Raw genomic sequence first — 17,236 nt, forward strand, 5'->3', positions numbered from 1 at the left:
TCTTTTGTTTGTCCGGGGTTAAAAAGGCCATCTGGGCTGCTGTATTCAGTCTCACACCCAGAAAGCACATGTCTTGAGAGGGTACTAGACTGGACTTTATTTCGTTCACAGAATACCCTAGGCATCTTAGCACTGCTATGACATATTCCAAATGCTGTAGAAGGTCTTCCTTTTCTTGAGCCAGAATCAGGCAGTCGTCCAAGTAAGGATAGATTTGAATTCCTTTTAGCCTGAAGTAAGCTATCACTGGAGCCAGAACCTTTGTGAATACTCTGGGCGCAGTAGATAAGCTAAAGGGCAATGCAGAGAACTGATAATGAGAATTTCCAGCTCGAAAACGCAGATACTTCCTGCAACTTAGTCTTATAGGCACATGAAGGTAAGCTTCCTTGAGATCTAAAGTTACCATCCAGTGATCTTTGCCCAGCAGAGGTAAAAGCTGTTGTAACGTCAACATTTTGAACTTGGGAATGTCCAGATAAGTGTTGAGGATAGATAAATCCAAAATTGGTCTCCACGTGTTCCCCTTCTTTGGGACTAGGAACAGGCGAGAATAAAATCCTAGGCCCCTTTCTGGCACAGGAACTGACTGAATGGCCCCTATTTGGAGCAACAGAGAAATTTGCTTGTGAGCCTCTGTTCTTTGTAGAGGAGGAATGTCTGGCATGCCTTTGAAAGGAGGCAAGGTATGGAAATAAAACCTGTAACCGTGGTGAATGATATCCAGAACCCATCTGTCTTGGGTAATTAAATCCCAATTTTCTTTGAAAAGAGACAGCCTTCCTCCCAAAGGTGCTGCCAGGCGAGAATGTACTGGCAGCTGAAAAGGCAGGTCATTGGGTCTGCTTACGAAAGGACTGACCCCTGCCCTCACCAGAAGTCTGAGCAGGTGAACTCCCTGTCCTAGGCCTAAAGAACCTTGAGCTCTGCTTCTACCACGTCTAGACCTACCCCTAGACTGAGAATCATAAGCAGGATAAGTCCACCCCTTAGTAGGCCAATTTCTACTAAACTTCGGAGGCTGCACCTGCAAAAAATCCTTAACAGTTTGCATAGACTTAGCCTTGTCCTCCATTTTCTTTAAAACTGCTTCCACAGGCGAACCAAACAACACATCAGACTGTAAAGGAGCATCCAAAATCCTTGTCTTAACATGCTCAGCTAAGTTCTGATCCCTCAACCAGGCGTGCCTACGAAGAACAGAACCAGTGGCAGCCACCCTCGAGGAGGCCTGCACAGCATCAAAACCACATTGCAAGGAATGTTTACCCACCTGTTCAGACACATGAACTAAATCCTGCAACTCTTTACACTCAATACCTTCTGCCAGAGCATCCACCTTAGATTTCAATTGTGAAAGGAGATAATTCTGATATTTTAACATGTGAAACTGACAATTCAACGCCCTCATGGCTAAAGTGGAAGAAGTATACACTTTCTTTCCCCATCTATCCAAAGCCCTTGCCTCTTTATCAGGAGGAACAGGATTTTTAACAACAGAGGCCTTCACACCTTTAGGCCCCTGAGAGACAGTTTCGGGTCTGCCCTAGGACTCTTAAAAGATACTTATGAGCTTCAGGCACCCTATAGTACCTATCCGGTTTAACTGGGGCAGGAGGCAAAGAATCAGGATTGAGGGAAGCCTCTGCAAAACATCTTCCACCACATTCAGAACAGGAGGTATAGCTAAAGGCCTATGCTGGGGTAAAAACAAGCATTCCCTAAGCCTCTTCCTGGAATCAGAGAAATCTTGACCTTCCCATTTAAAATGCTCCCTCATGGAATGCAGAGTCTCTGAAAATGAAAAATCCTCAGGAGGAGAAGCTGAAGGAGTAGAATCATCCACATCAGAATCAGAATAAGGAGGATACTCCTGCAAGTCTTCAGCCGAAGACTCAGAAGCCTCCGAACATTGCTCAAAACTCTCAAACTCAGGTTCCACCCTAGGCCTCTTATCAGGAGGGGGCATAGAACCTCTAATCATAGTAATCAAATCCTCTGCCATTTTAAGCCTATGTTTCTTAGGCAAAGACCCTGAAGCACCAGGAGAAACCCCTACTGAAGTTAAACTTTGCCTGCCTCTCAAAGAAGCCTTGGAAACAGAAGCGGAGGCTCTAACCACCTTAGGAAGAGAGGGAAGAACAGCCACCTGAGAAGCCCCCTCAGCCTGGCCTACTTCCTGCGAGGATACATCCTGTAACAGTAAAGTCTCTCCCTGAGACTCCAAAGAAACACCTGGCAAAACCTCCGGCTCCACTGAGCCTTCTAAAGATCCGGCGTCTGGGACTGTCGGTTCTTCCACTCTAGGCTTTGCTGCTTTGTCCTTGCGCTTTTTGGCCGAAGCGGGCGTCGGAGCCTCCGACGGCATTTTATAATTACAACGCTTCCCAAAAACTAACCTGGCACAGTCTAACCTTCTCTTAATAGTGCGTTTGTTAAATCTAGCACAAGAGCGGCATCCAACAACGTCGTGCTCAGGCCCTAAACAAGGTATACACAAAGTATGGTAATCCCTATGAGGTATCTGTTTCCCACAAGAAATACAGTTATTCACTTTTTCTGACATCCGGTTAAATACTGAGGCAAGAAAAACCAAAATATTCTAGCGGGTACTTAGCCAACTTTGATTCGGTCTGAAACTCTGACTTCAGAAACTTTCAGAACGCCAACCTGCACTCGCAAAATTGCTTCTGCATCGGACCATGCGGCAAAAAAGACTGAGGATATGACGTCGGTCATGCGCATTAGTACCCAGACGTACTGACGTCAGTCTAATGCGCCGTGACCGACGTCAGCCATATACTTTGGTATTCGGGCCGACTGGACAGCGGACTACCCAATAGTTAGGACTGCAGCAATGTGGAATGAAGAACATCAACGCATTTATGAACACTTGTATGAGATTAGAACATCTAGAGAAAGTAATGCTTTGTATAAACACTCTTGCCTATGTACAAAATCAAATTTTCAGTTTTTTGTACTAGAAGTTGTTGACACTGATGCCAGGGGGGGTATGTGGGAGACCAGGTTAGAGTTCAGGGAACTTTATTGGCAGGTTGTATTGGACTCTAATAGGTTTCCTGGTCTAAATGAAATGGTTTCCCTGGCACCTGTATTAAAAATGAGGGCAGCCACACTCTAAAGTTTAATTTTATTTTTAAACAATTTATACTAAAGGCATGGAATATATGCATTATTTTATAGACTTGCATAACTTGTAATAACTGTTTTTATATAGTTTTTCTAAAAAAATCCATTAGTAAATTAAGTGTATAAATTTTACTGCGGTTTTAAATAATTTGTTACTGCTGACTTTCATATTGTTTAATTGGTGTGATTATTCTATTATTATCAATTGTGACTAGTATATAAAACTAAGGAACTGGATGTGCTGAGTTCATTCTGATGAAGTTGTTGACGAAAACGGAGCTACAAATAAAGCGTTAATTTGGTTTCAATTGCTTTTGCTTTTTGCCTTTGTGGCTAGCTACAATAGCTTGCTAACTGTTTGTTAGACTACCTTTCGTTTTTGAGAACTTATTGGTGGTGGCCTTGGTCCGTTGGTGTCTTTTCTTGGTTTATCAGTTTGTTTGGACACCTTCCTGGTTTGGTTTACCGGTTTTCAGCAAGGATGGACCCCTCGGGCAACTCCGGTTCTCATTCTGGTAATACACAACGCAGTTCCGAGTTAGGAGAACTGCGTAAACTTGTGAGACAACTTACTCAGCTCATCGGTCTGCTGACTCCACTTACCCAATCGGTATCTACGCTGGTGACGTCGCTACCTCCGAGGGACAACCAGGAAGCGGAGGGTAGAGTGAGGAGTGAAGCGGAGCGTGCGGCTCGCATACAAACAATGGTGACTAGTAACGAAACACAGAACAGCCTCAATGACACGCCGAGGCTTTTTGAGAGGGCTCTGTATGAAGGAAACTCTCCTGTACCAAACGTAAATGGAAACAATTTTCGGTCTCAGCGGAACAGAAGCAATGGCAATGCTACAGAAGGTACACAGAAACTGTTCGCTGACATTTTTTCTGCCAAATACGATTTCAAAAAGGAAACAACTTCCTTTTTCAACAATGGGACATATAAGACACGGTTGGAAGATTTTGAATATTTTTTATATAAATTAAAGATGTTACAGATGGACAATTGTTATCTTAAACACTGTTTGTCTCTTAATATTATACCTAAGGGACTTAGGATTTGTAAATATCCCAATAATGTAGTGGAAGGAAGTGACTTTCATAATGATTTGATTTTGGCTTTTGAAAAATGTGGGGTGGAGGTTATTAGAGCTATCATTAAGAACAATGAATGTGAAATTGAAAAACTTAGTTCAAGGATTGAACAGTTAAATCATAGCCTTACCTCTGACTTGGTGTATAATATTGAAGATGAGAAACACAAATATTTTAAAGTATTGAAAGATATAGAAGCAAAGTGTTCTGAGGTACAACATAGGAAATACAACAAAATAGAAAGAGATTTGAAAGAATATAAAAATAGAACTCACTATCCAAAGCCTAAAGCCACAGGCAGGAATTTTAATTGGTTTCAAACAGCAGTTCAAGAGAATGATGATGTCTTTTTGAGTAATGACAATTATGATAGTGAATTTCCCCCTCTAAGGAGATCGGAAAGACTTAGGTCCAAATATAACACTGACCCCAACCCAAAAAACTACCAGGGTTATCAGAGGAGACCTCAATTGAGGAATCCAGTAAAATGGAATTGATAAATCTGATAAAGAATGATGGGCCTATTTGGACCAGGGGAGATTTTTCTATTTATAACTATTCTCCTTCATTTTTTCCTACTGAGGTTACTTTTGACTTGTTTTCCAAAGGTTTTGGGTTTATACCTACCAGTAAGACTAACATTTTTAACTTGCTTATAGATTTGAAACTGTTTATCAGGAAAAAGAATTTGGAATTGATTTACAAAAATACAAACGCCTCCATTTCTACTAATGTATTGAGGAGAAAAAGTACATTCAACCCCCTCATTCACCCCCAATTAAGAAATTTAGAGAACGTCTTAGAACATAACCTTAGAAAAGCTCTTACAAATAACTATGTGAATTATAATCTTACAATGGAAGAGAAAAATATGTTAGATACTATAGGTAAGGACAAGACGCTTCGGGTAATGAAACCTGACAAGGGAGGGGGGGTTGTAATCATGGACCAGATATCATATGAAGCTAAGATGTTAGAAATATTAAATAATTCTGACAAATATATCAGAGTGTCTCTTAATGAGATTAACATAGCTTATAAGAAGATCTATATTTTGTTGAATGATTTATTGTTGGATGGCCTTATAGATATAACAACCTACAAATACTTACATGTAGACAAGCCAAGGGTGCCTGTGATTTTTGGCATCCCAAAAATTCATAAAAATATCGGAGACCCACCATTGAGAGCAACAGTTTCTGCTGAGGGTTCAGTCACAGCACCCTTGGCCAAATATGTTGATGTGAAAATAAAACCCATAGTTACTACCAACAACAATATTCTGAAAGATTCATGGAATCTACTTGGTAAACTAGAACATTCATTGTGTACGGAAGGACTTTCCTTCGGCACAATGGATGTCGTGGACCTCTTCACCAGTATACCTCACGATACTGGTTTGAATTGGTTCGAAGAAATGTTAATTGAATACAAAGGGTTTACCAATGATGAATTTAGGATTATATTGTTATTAATGGAAGTTATTCTTAAACACAATTATATTTATTTTTCTGGAGAATACTACCAGCAGGTAAGGGGTGTAGCGATGGGAGCACACTGTGCTCCCACCTACGCAAACATCATTATGGCATATTGGGAAAACAAATATTTACTTAATTCCCTTTACAAGAATAATTGGGTGCTTTATGGTCGGTTTTTGGATGACCTATGTTTCCTTTGGATAGGAAATGCCACCACATTCTGTGATATGGTTGAATATCTCAATGAAACCACATCTTTTTTGAAATTCACATATAGGTTTGATACTGAGACATTGAATTACCTGGATATTACTGTAATGAAAAAGGACAATCATTTTATTTCAAAGGTATATAGGAAAGATACTTTTTCAAACTCGTATCTTCATTACAGTAGTTCGCATCCCCTCTCACAGAAAAGAGGGGTTCTTAAGGGACAATATGTGAGAATTTCAAGAATGTGTTCAGAAGATAATATTTTTATGCAGGAATGTGACTGGTTAAACGTCCAATTCCGTAATAGAGGATACCCTGAAGACCTAATAGATGAGATATCTAAAGAAGTTTCTTTGGCTAGAAAATCCAGATTTGCTCCCATACTAGGTTGTAACATGGAGATAATTTATTCTCATAAGGAACAGACAACAGAAAATTATAGTAATAGTCTGATAACTACCTTTGATGGACAATCTAAGTTGGTTAGAAAAATTATGGAGAAGGAATGGTTTAATTTTTCTAAAATATCTGACCTATCCAACATTTTTTCTGACAATTTGAGGTTTGTATATAAAAAAGGTAGAACACTCAAAAATCATTTTGAGTCAGGTCACATGGATTCGAAATACATTAGGTCAGACATTAAAAATCAAAATAAAAAAGGTTTATTTAAATGTGGGGCGTGTAAATATTGTAAATACTTACTGGTAGGGGAGAGTTACTTTTTGAAAGACAGGAATAAAAGGCTTTGTTTAAACTCATTTGTTAATTGTAATACCTGTGGTATTATTTATTTAGCAGTATGTATGTTCTGTGGGTCATTTTATATAGGCAAGAGTTAAAGAAAATTGAAACAACGCATTTATGAACACTTGTATGAGATTAGAACATCTAGAGAAAGTAATGCTTTGTATAAACACTCTTGCCTATGTACAAAATCAAATTTTCAGTTTTTTGTACTAGAAGTTGTTGACACTGATGCCAGGGGGGGTATGTGGGAGACCAGGGTAGAGTTCAGGGAACTTTATTGGCAGGTTGTATTGGACTCTAATAGGTTTCCTGGTCTAAATGAAATGGTTTCCCTGGCACCTGTATTAAAAATGAGGGCAGCCAAACTCTAAAGTTTAATTTTATTTTTAAACAATTTATACTAAAGGCATGGAATATATGCATTATTTTATAGACTTGCATAACTTGTAATAACTGTTTTTATATAGTTTTTCTAAAAAAATCCATTAGTAAATTAAGTGTAAAAATTTTACTGCGGTTTTAAATAATTTGTTACTGCTGACTTTCATATTGTTTAATTGGTGTGATTATTCTATTATTATCAATTGTGACTAGTATATAAAACTAAGGAACTGGATGTGCTGAGTTCATTCTGATGAAGTTGTTGACGAAAACGGAGCTACAAATAAAGCGTTAATTTGGTTTCAATTGCTTTTGCTTTTTGCCTTTGTGGCTAGCTACAATAGCTTGCTAACTGTTTGTTAGACTACCTTTCGTTTTTGAGAACTTATTGGTGGTGGCCTTGGTCCTTTGGTGTCTTTTCTTGGTTTATCAGTTTGTTTGGACACCTTCCTGGTTTGGTTTATACAGTCTAATCTTGACAAACATGTGTGTCCAATGTGGGACAACCCAAAAACTGTGAATAGTATTCTTTTGGTCACTCATGTCACCAATGTTTGTGGACTAAACGTTTGGGAGTTCTGAGGATACGTGGAGTGAGTCAGCCGATGGGATGGGTCTACAGGAGTAGGGAGTGGCCAATGTGTAGTGGTGTGGATACAACCGCCTCATGAACAGACATTCCCATACCGAATCCCACTGTATCAAATACCATTTACCATCTGTACATGAACATATTGCGACATCTGCCCATTGTATAACCTACAAAATATCAATTAAACGTTAACTGGAGTGAAGTGTCAATGTCACAATGAATAAGGCACTAGTAAGCAGGTCAAGCATATATAAACACCAGTAAGCATAAGCATGTGTAAGTGCGTTTACGCGGATACTGCTTTACAGACACACACACAAAAAAAACATATATATATATATATATATATATATATATATACATACACACACACACACACACATATATGTGTTTGTGTGTATGTATATATATATATATATATATATATATATATATACATATAGTTGCAGACATACATATACATATATTTATATACGTATATTATATATATATATATATATATATATATATGTATGTGTGTGTGTGTGTGTGTGTACATGCGTAGATATACAGCTAAGATAGGAAACAGCACACAAGAATGACATATATTCACAGGCTATGCCAATGGAAGTGAGGAGCCCAAGCAAGAAACATGAAACACATAGCATGACCTTCCACCCTCCCCCCAGCCAGACACAGGCAGGATACAACTGGGGGGGGGGGGTACACAGTGCACCTGTGAATTCTAATCTTGGCACACAGACAGGATCGTCCTTTGCGGGACACCCCAAAAATTGGCAAAACCAAAAGGTGATAGACTGAACATTCTAGGTGGGGTGTACACATACTCGGAATACAAGGGTGGGAAACCCTGATGACCCATGGGCCGAGATAATTGTATGGAATGGGTCCCATGAAGTGGAGAGTGGGCAGCGTGTAGTGGTGTGTCCAGAACAGACCAGGACCCAGAGTAAGGATGGGTGCTGTTGAGGAGATGCAGGTGGTGGAACTATGGGTAGCTACTTATGGGTCTAGGTTTGCAGGTGTTGGCTGATGTGGGCCTATTTGGACAGCCCTAGGGATGTAAGCAAACGCATTCATTGGGCAGAGGCGTCGTCCAACGAGTAGCCACACCCAGTACGAGTCCCACTGCAGCAAAGTGCAATCCATATGGCAAGGAATGGAATAACTAGAAGTAGACGTATATATGTAGAGGTATGTGTGTGTATATCTACCCATAGCGACAGAGATAAGTCTCTCCCTCTCCATAGTACAAATGTATACATAGAGAGATAGAATACAGATACATACCCACATATAAATATATACATATGCAGACACCCATAGACCCATATGTTGTGAGATATATATATATATATATATACACACACACAAACATGTATGCATACATATACAAATATATCTGTATATAGTAATGTAAATAGATATATATGTGACTGTAAATATACACATGTATATAGCTACGATATGATACAGCAGTTACGAGTAACATATGTTCACAGGCCGGGCATATGGGAGTGAGGGGTCCAATAAACAAACATGTAACATGTAGCATCAACCCCCCCCCCCCCAACTAGGCCAGTGAGACATACAGACACACAATAAAGGTAAACACACCACTGCTTCCCAGACCACCGGCAGGATACTACCAGTGGGAGAGACCTGCCAGATCTAATCTTGAAACATAGACATCGATGTCCCTTGTGGGTCATCAAAAATTAATGATCAGAGGCAGTCCCGGTAATGACTTATCACACCAGGCTGTAGATGTACACGGACCAGTAGGTTGTGCAAGCCTGATAACCCATGGGTCGACACAACGTATGACATGTGTCTCAACATGGGGAGAGTGGGCAGTGTGTAGTGGTGTGTTTATACCCCACCTGCACCCACAGTAAGGATGAGTGCTGTAGAGGAGTGGCAGGTGGGGAAACTATAGGTATGCAATTATGGACCTACTTGTGCAGGTGTTGGCTGGCGCAGTTGTATTACGACTGCCCAGGGATGTCAGCAATATTCCGAAATGGGCATAGCTGATGCCCATACCTCTCAACCCCTAAGAGCACATCCACAGGACAGGCTATGAACCATTGGGGGAACAAATAGGCACCATACCTCTGAACTGTCCCCAATTTCCAGGGACGTCCCTGATTTCGACTCAGTTTCTAACTCTGTCCCACTTAAACCCTCCTGAAACTAGTGACATTTGGAGTAAAGGTGGTGAATTACATATAATGAATAATGACAACAATTAAGAGTTATAAACATAATTTACCACAGAAAATGTGTATGAATTCATATGCTCCGAGTCTGTCAATTTGTCAGGTTAATAACACCAATAATTTAAATATGTCCATGATGTTGTTATGCTGTGTCCCTGATTCAGTTTGTATTTTTCCCCACTCGTATGAGAGGTCTGATAGGGGCAGAAAGCACATATTCCACTGACAACCTTAGAAAAATGATAGAATATTAGGTATGCAGTAGCATGACTCAGCTGAAGGATGTGGGTTCCAAAACCCAATTACTTGTTTGTATTGAAGAGTGTCAGTTCCCATGTATTAGCCAGATGGGTGCAGATTGTAAGAGGAACACACCAATAATATGAATCAAACTCTGGACAGGCAGCGGATTCCGAACAGTCGAACGGCGTACTGTCGCCTAATGGGTAGCCATTCCCGATACTGTAGGCATGTAATCCGATGTAATAGGCATCACAAGGTAATATCGTAGTCCTCACTCCCACCCAGGGGTGTGAGTGTCAGATGCAAACACCAAATGCAGTGCATTTGTAAGTGCGGGAGCAAGCAGGTGTAAGTCTGCCTCGGCCGCCAGTATGCAAGTATTACACTGGTAAAGCAATGTAGAGGATAAGAAACTGTAACCAGAGGTTAGCATTGCTTAGCACCACGCAAAACCACGCACACCCACTCACAACTGCTTTATTGTGCCTTAATCACTCCATATCCAATGGCCTTGTTCTGCCCTGCAACAAAATAAACGGCCTCTGCAAGGCCCGAAACCAGGACCCTGCACACACAGCTATTGTGCTTTACCACTAAGCCATGGCAGATGTACAGACATCGGACCTTATCACAAACATATCGTCCAGTGCAGTCATTCAACAGTATAGCAAATATATTCCATCATGTAGATGTATGTGTGAGTGTTTATGTCCAGATATAGATACATACATATATATAGATATATCATGAACATCCCATGTGACAACAAAGCATTACAAAGGAATGAAAAGGGAAACACCAGCAATGTAGTGGTGTTGTCTTATGTAATATCAAGACTCCCTCAGACAGACATGTGTCATTCATACATGCAAACATTTGTACATTGGCCATATACATCACTCTGTGCATGTTATTTACATTAACACAACAGTTCCTGTCCAATCATTATATGAGAACAGTACTCTTGCAAGGCACTGTGTGCGACATCATCATCATGATAAAGATAAATGGGGTAACCATAGAGGGACTGGTAGTGTTGTGTGTACAATGGGGTCGTCCACATCACGTGTACCTGGAACATTTAGGACTCGTGTATACTAGGATCGTGTGCCTGAGAGACAGGGGTGAGGACAAATGGAGTATGTTGTGATGCATATTAAAAGGGTTACATGTATCCACTGGACACGTGTGTGAAATGGACAGCTATATATGGGGCAAATGTTGTTCTAGAAACCAATTGGCCTTTTGTTTCCGAAGGGTGAGAGTGGGATGTGGGGGAAGGAGAGTAGATATGCTCGTGGAGGATAGGTAGGATGACAGACAAGACGGCATACAGGGTTGGTATATGATACACATGGGGGGATACACCTCGGATGGAGAGGGGTGTTTGGCATTCACAAGCCCATGAGCCCCCAGATGGAAACAGTGGGACGGAAGTCCCCAGCCATGGGCAGCCACCACTGCACTAAAACAGCTGTAAAGGTGTCAGTGCTGGGGGCTGTCTAGGAGGGGCATCCTCACCCCGTAAATGTGACACACTGCCCTTGAGCTGGCATATCTGGGCTTGGAACCCCTTATTGAGCCCCCTAAGCACCACTTCCGGGACTGTATGACAGCAGACATGCTCCTGTCTGGACCTGCTCCCAGGGGGGACAAGCCACATCCCTCAGCGGCGGTACCACCAGAAGGTGGTGCAGAGCCAACAGTGGTGGTCCAAGGCTGGGCCACAGATGTGCTGGTGCCCAGTGCCATGGCTAGCTGAAGTGGGACACGAGGTTCTGTCAGGACCTCCAAACCCATACAGCCTATGGTGTTGCAGTTTAAACATAGATGTGGTTTAGTAATAATCAACAGCATTCAGGATTACTTACAACAGCATGCGTAGATATGACCATCAACCCAAAACAACAGATGGTATACATTTGCAGAGGGAGCACAACACATGCATATATACTGCATGACATCTGTACAAAGTGTAGAATACTTGTGACTGCAACTATGAACAGTGGCCCATTATTGGCATGTCACTGAGAACACCAGACAGTGTCTGTCATACCACTGTTTCATGTGACATATGTCCAGTCAGGGATGCGATGGCAGTAACTCATCACTATCACCATGTACTGGTTGCAATCCTCACACTATGCTCCTGCTGTTCAAAGATGTGTGTTCAGTGAGTAACACAGGAAACAAATGGTTCCAAACACTGACCAGTCTACAGATGGCCCTACAGATGGGGGTCCCTAACAACAGAGCATTGTCTTGTCAGTTTTAAAACATGCAGAATAGCCATTACCACACACAACTTGTTAAACAGGCAGTAGTCTCAATGAAGCATAGCTACACTTACATGCTGTTGTCATGTCTGGCTATTTCCCACTGTGTATGTTGTTTGAGGAACATCCACATATCATCTGTGATGCTGTTTACCAAACACCAGATTCAGATACCACTCACAGCGACTGTCACGGGCAAACACCAACATGATGTTCCTAGATATTGCATTGTGTTTTTCATGCGAATGGCTATGGGAACATCATCACAGCTGTTCCACATGCAATCAGCTAGAGGAGGACTGCAATAGGTGCAGAGGCCATCACCTGATCATGACCATCTCTTATAATACACAAGCTGCTGCTGAGCAGGTGTACACCTCCACATCCACCAGAGTGTGTGTGGGAGGGACAGACAGAGGCAAAGTACATCAGAGAAGGGCTTGGAGACTAAAACCTAAGCATCGTCTGTCACACACCTACCAGTACAGCGGTCAAACCCCTGACTGACTAGTCATTACTATTACAAGTGCATGCAGTTACACCATGTGCCACAAAGCTGACATGTTGGTGTGCTGTAAGAACATATATGTGTGTTGGTGAGCGACATCTGCAACAGACACATAGTAAACATACATTAGGTGTAGCACACATGGCTGTCCACATGAACAGATGTCATTGTCAACACAATCACACTCTCTAATGGATTCGCATTGATGCTCTTTGCCAGGCCCACAAATACACTCCCAAACTTCTTAGTTTGCCACACTGCAATAATGCGCAGGTACTACATGCACTACACAGGGGCACTACAGGGGATATCTGGAGGTTCTATGGGCTAGGGCATGTGAACATGTTTGACATCTGTCGGTATGCCAATGGGAGTTATACTGAGAGTGACTGTGGTTGGGATCATCATACCTCAGATGCAGACACAAGGTGCCAGTAATGACATGCATGTGTGCATTGCTTTATGGGTGTGTAGTGGTTGGTTGTGCAAGATGGCTGTACAAGGCTGGGTGAGGGGTAATCCTTTGCATCACGCCACCCAACAATGGTATGCAGTGTGGTACAGGGGTGTAGTGTCTGCAATGTCCCACACAGATGGGTATTGTATGAACTGCCCTGACATCCTGGTTACCATTGTGTATGGCCATAGCTTTGCAATGCATGCCATGTCTGTGTTTGACAGTCCTTGATACGGACATTGCATGGGATGTGCATGTCCCACAATAATATACAGTGACATGTACAGGTACAGACTGTTATCCTCCGATATGCCAATACTGGCCTGGTGTGGCAGAACCTGCTTATAGTCAGCAGGTTGACCCTGCACCTGCATTGATAGCATGATACAAGTATTCTCTGGGGTCAGTGGCGTTGGTCCATACAGGGCACATATATAGGGCATTGTATGGCCTCTGTGGATCACATTTGTTGCAGGCATCCAGTGGGGAACATAGTGAAGGCACATTGTCCACAATTATGTGCCTATTATACTGCTGTACAGGGTGCCATGCCCTCTGCAGCCCACTGCAATCACACCATGCCTACTATCTGTCATCAATGTGCAGCATACTAGCAACATAGCGGGATATTCTAGGCAAGTGTGGTTGTGTATGACACATGGGTTCAGGACGTATTCCAGGTAATAGTAGGGTTGCATACTTTGTTCACCAGGCCTTTTGCCAGATGTAGGGGTATGGCTTGCCAACACAGTCCCATGGCTGAGTGACATCTGTACTCCTCGTGAGGTGGACATTGTGACACAAGACAGACATCATATAGGAAAACTACAAAATCCGCTCCCCAACATGTCCAGTGGTTAGACACTAACAGCCACCTCCACACACACACACACACACACACACACACACACACACACACACACACACACACACACACACACACACCTGCCATGTCCTGGAATAGAACCCTACCTAACTAGTGTATCACACTACAGCAAAACACAGTTACAGCACTCGCTACGGAGAATACTGGATTACAGCAGTCCTAGAGGTGTATTCCTAGGTGGGTAACATCAGCAGGATTGCCAAAGGTGATCATGTGAATTGTACAGAGTGTGCATACTCTAAAAAGCATTGTTCTTGTCTCAGGCAGACAGACACACACATACACGCGCACACGCACACACTTGGTCTCTCTTGGAATAGAACCCCTACCTAACTAGTTTATCACACTACAGCAATACGCAGTTATAGCACGCGCTACGGAGAATACTGGGTTACAGTCGTCCTAGATGGGTAGAAAACTGGCTCACTGATGGAATCCACCTAATCAAAATAGGGGAAGCCAACTCAAGCAAAAGAACCGTAATCAGCGGCGTACCACAGGGGTCAGTCTTGAGGCCTCTGTTATTTGGGATATACTTCTCTGAGGTACAGGCCAAAACCAGTGGGCTATGGCTGACCAAGTTTGCACATGACTTCAAGCTGGGTGTGGTCATCAATTCCCCAAGTGGGTCTCAGTCAAACAAATGACTGGTTCCAGAAACATGGCCTCAAGCGGAATGCCAAAAGTTGCATCATCATCCCCTTTGGGGAGTGTGATGACCCCCACCTGGGCAGCCAAGTGCTCTGGATTATGCAGAATGCTCCGCATTCAATGATAAGTGAAGCCACTGTTCCGCTGTTCTACACTGAACAGCTTCGGCTCCACAACACGGGTTTTCAAGTGGTTTGTATACCTCAATTACTGCCAATCAGCACCACGGTATACAAATCAATCAAATAGGTATACCACTGTTCTGCACTGAACAGCATTGGTTGTGCTACACATTTTGTGATTGGCTCGTATTCTGCAATTACAATCAATCAACACTGCAGTATATGAACCAATCAAATAACTGTTTGTGAGATCTATCCTTTCAGAGCAAGTGGTACAAAACAGGATACACTTTCACGTCTACTTCACAAGTTTTGCAAAGACTCCACAATACGGTTACTCATTCTTAATCGTGTTGTCTTTAATGTGCAATCTCACTAAGCAGCTTCATTTTTCTGTTATTGGGTACAGCGGTGCACTTTAGTCGTCACTCACAAAAAGTACAGTTTTGTACCTACCATAAATGTAGATGTTCGAGGATCCACATTGCTGCAGTCCTTACTATTGGGTAGTCCGCTGTCCAGTCGGCCCGAATACCAGAGTATATGGCTGACGTCGGTCAGGGCGCATTAGACTGACGTCAGTACGTCAGGGTACTAATGCCCATGACCTACGTCATATCCTCAGTCTTTTCTTGCCCCAGATGTCAGAAGACCCTAAAAAGACAAGGCCCAAAATACCTGCACCAAAAATATGTACATTATATACAAAAATATATACAAAAATATCAGCAGATAATCTCACCTACACAACCACCCCTAAACACAGAGGGAAGGAGGGAGGTAAATTGGACTGCAGCAATGTGGATCCTCGAACATCTACATTTATGGTAGGTACAAAACTGTACTATGTTCTTCGCTCCACATTGCTGCAGTCCTTACTATTGGGTAGAATCCCAAAGCAGAGGTAAGGGAGGCTGGCAAATCATAAAGAAGCAGGAGCTGACAACATGCCTTGCAAAATAGCTGTGGCAAAACCAGCCCTAGACTTAGAGTAGAGAGGAAGGTGATAATGCTTAGAGAAAGTATGCACTGAACTCCAAGTAGCTGCCTCCAAAATATCCTTTGTTGCCACCCCCCTTAGAAATGCTGTTGAAGTGGCAGTAGCCCTAGTGGAATGAGGCCTAATCCCAGCTGGAATCTCCTTGCCATGATGGGAATAACAAAATGCAATGCAAAACCCAATCCACCTAGAAATAGTCTGTTTTGACACAGGCTTGCCCTGTGAACTCAAAGCAAAAGAAACAAACAACTGCTGAGACTGCCTAAAATCCTTAGTCCTGCTTAAATAATAGCAATTGCCTGTGTACATCTAAAGTGTGCAAAATCTTTTCCCCTTTATTTTGGGGGTCTGCATAAAAAGTAGGCAAATGAACAGTTTGGTTTAAAGCCACACTAGAAACCACCTTAGGCATAAAGGAAGGATTAGTACGTAATGATACCCTATCCTTATGGAAAATCAAAAGGGCTCTACTGCCATAAGGGCCTGCAACTCAGACACCCTTCTTGCAGAAGTAATAGCCAACAGAAAAGCAGTCTTCCATGACAAGTATTTCAATTCAGCAGTAGCCGCAGGCTCAAAAGGTTGTAGAGTAAGTTTTTCCAACACAAAATTGAGATCCCAAGCAGGAGTAGGAGCTCTCATTGGGGGTCTTATATTCTTTGCCCCTCTAAGAAACTGCTTGAACAAAGGATGCGAAAACAATGGTGGGTCACAATCATAGTGAGCTGAAATTGCTGCAGCATGAATCTTAATGGAAGAGAAGGACAAACCTTTGTCCAATAACTCAGTAAGATATTGAAGAGCCACACTCAAATTAGGCTCAGAAATCTCCAAATTCCTTGCTGCACTCCAAAATAAAAATCTCTTCCATTTTTCTGCACACTTTCCTTGTACTAGGTCTTCTAGCTTCCATAATCACATTTAAAACTTGTTGAGGAAGTTGAGACCGGCTGTCTTTCAAAACAGAATATGCTATGCTGTTAGATGAAGAGAGCGAAGCTTGACATTGAGCAGGTGGCCTTCTCTCTGAGACAACAGGTGCGGAATCAAGGGTAAAGGCCATGGAGGCTTCTTTACTAGACTCCTCAGTAATGGGTACCAGTGCTGCCGAGGCCAATCTGGAGCTATTAAAATCATCCTTGGCTTGTCTTGTCTGACTTTTAGAAGCACCTTTGGAAGAAGAGGCAGAGGTGGAAACGCATACACATGA

This window comes from Protopterus annectens, chromosome 6.part1 (genome assembly GCF_019279795.1).
Source record: "Protopterus annectens isolate FY-2018-M chromosome 6.part1, PAN1.0, whole genome shotgun sequence".
Lineage (NCBI taxonomy): Eukaryota > Metazoa > Chordata > Ceratodontiformes > Protopteridae > Protopterus > Protopterus annectens.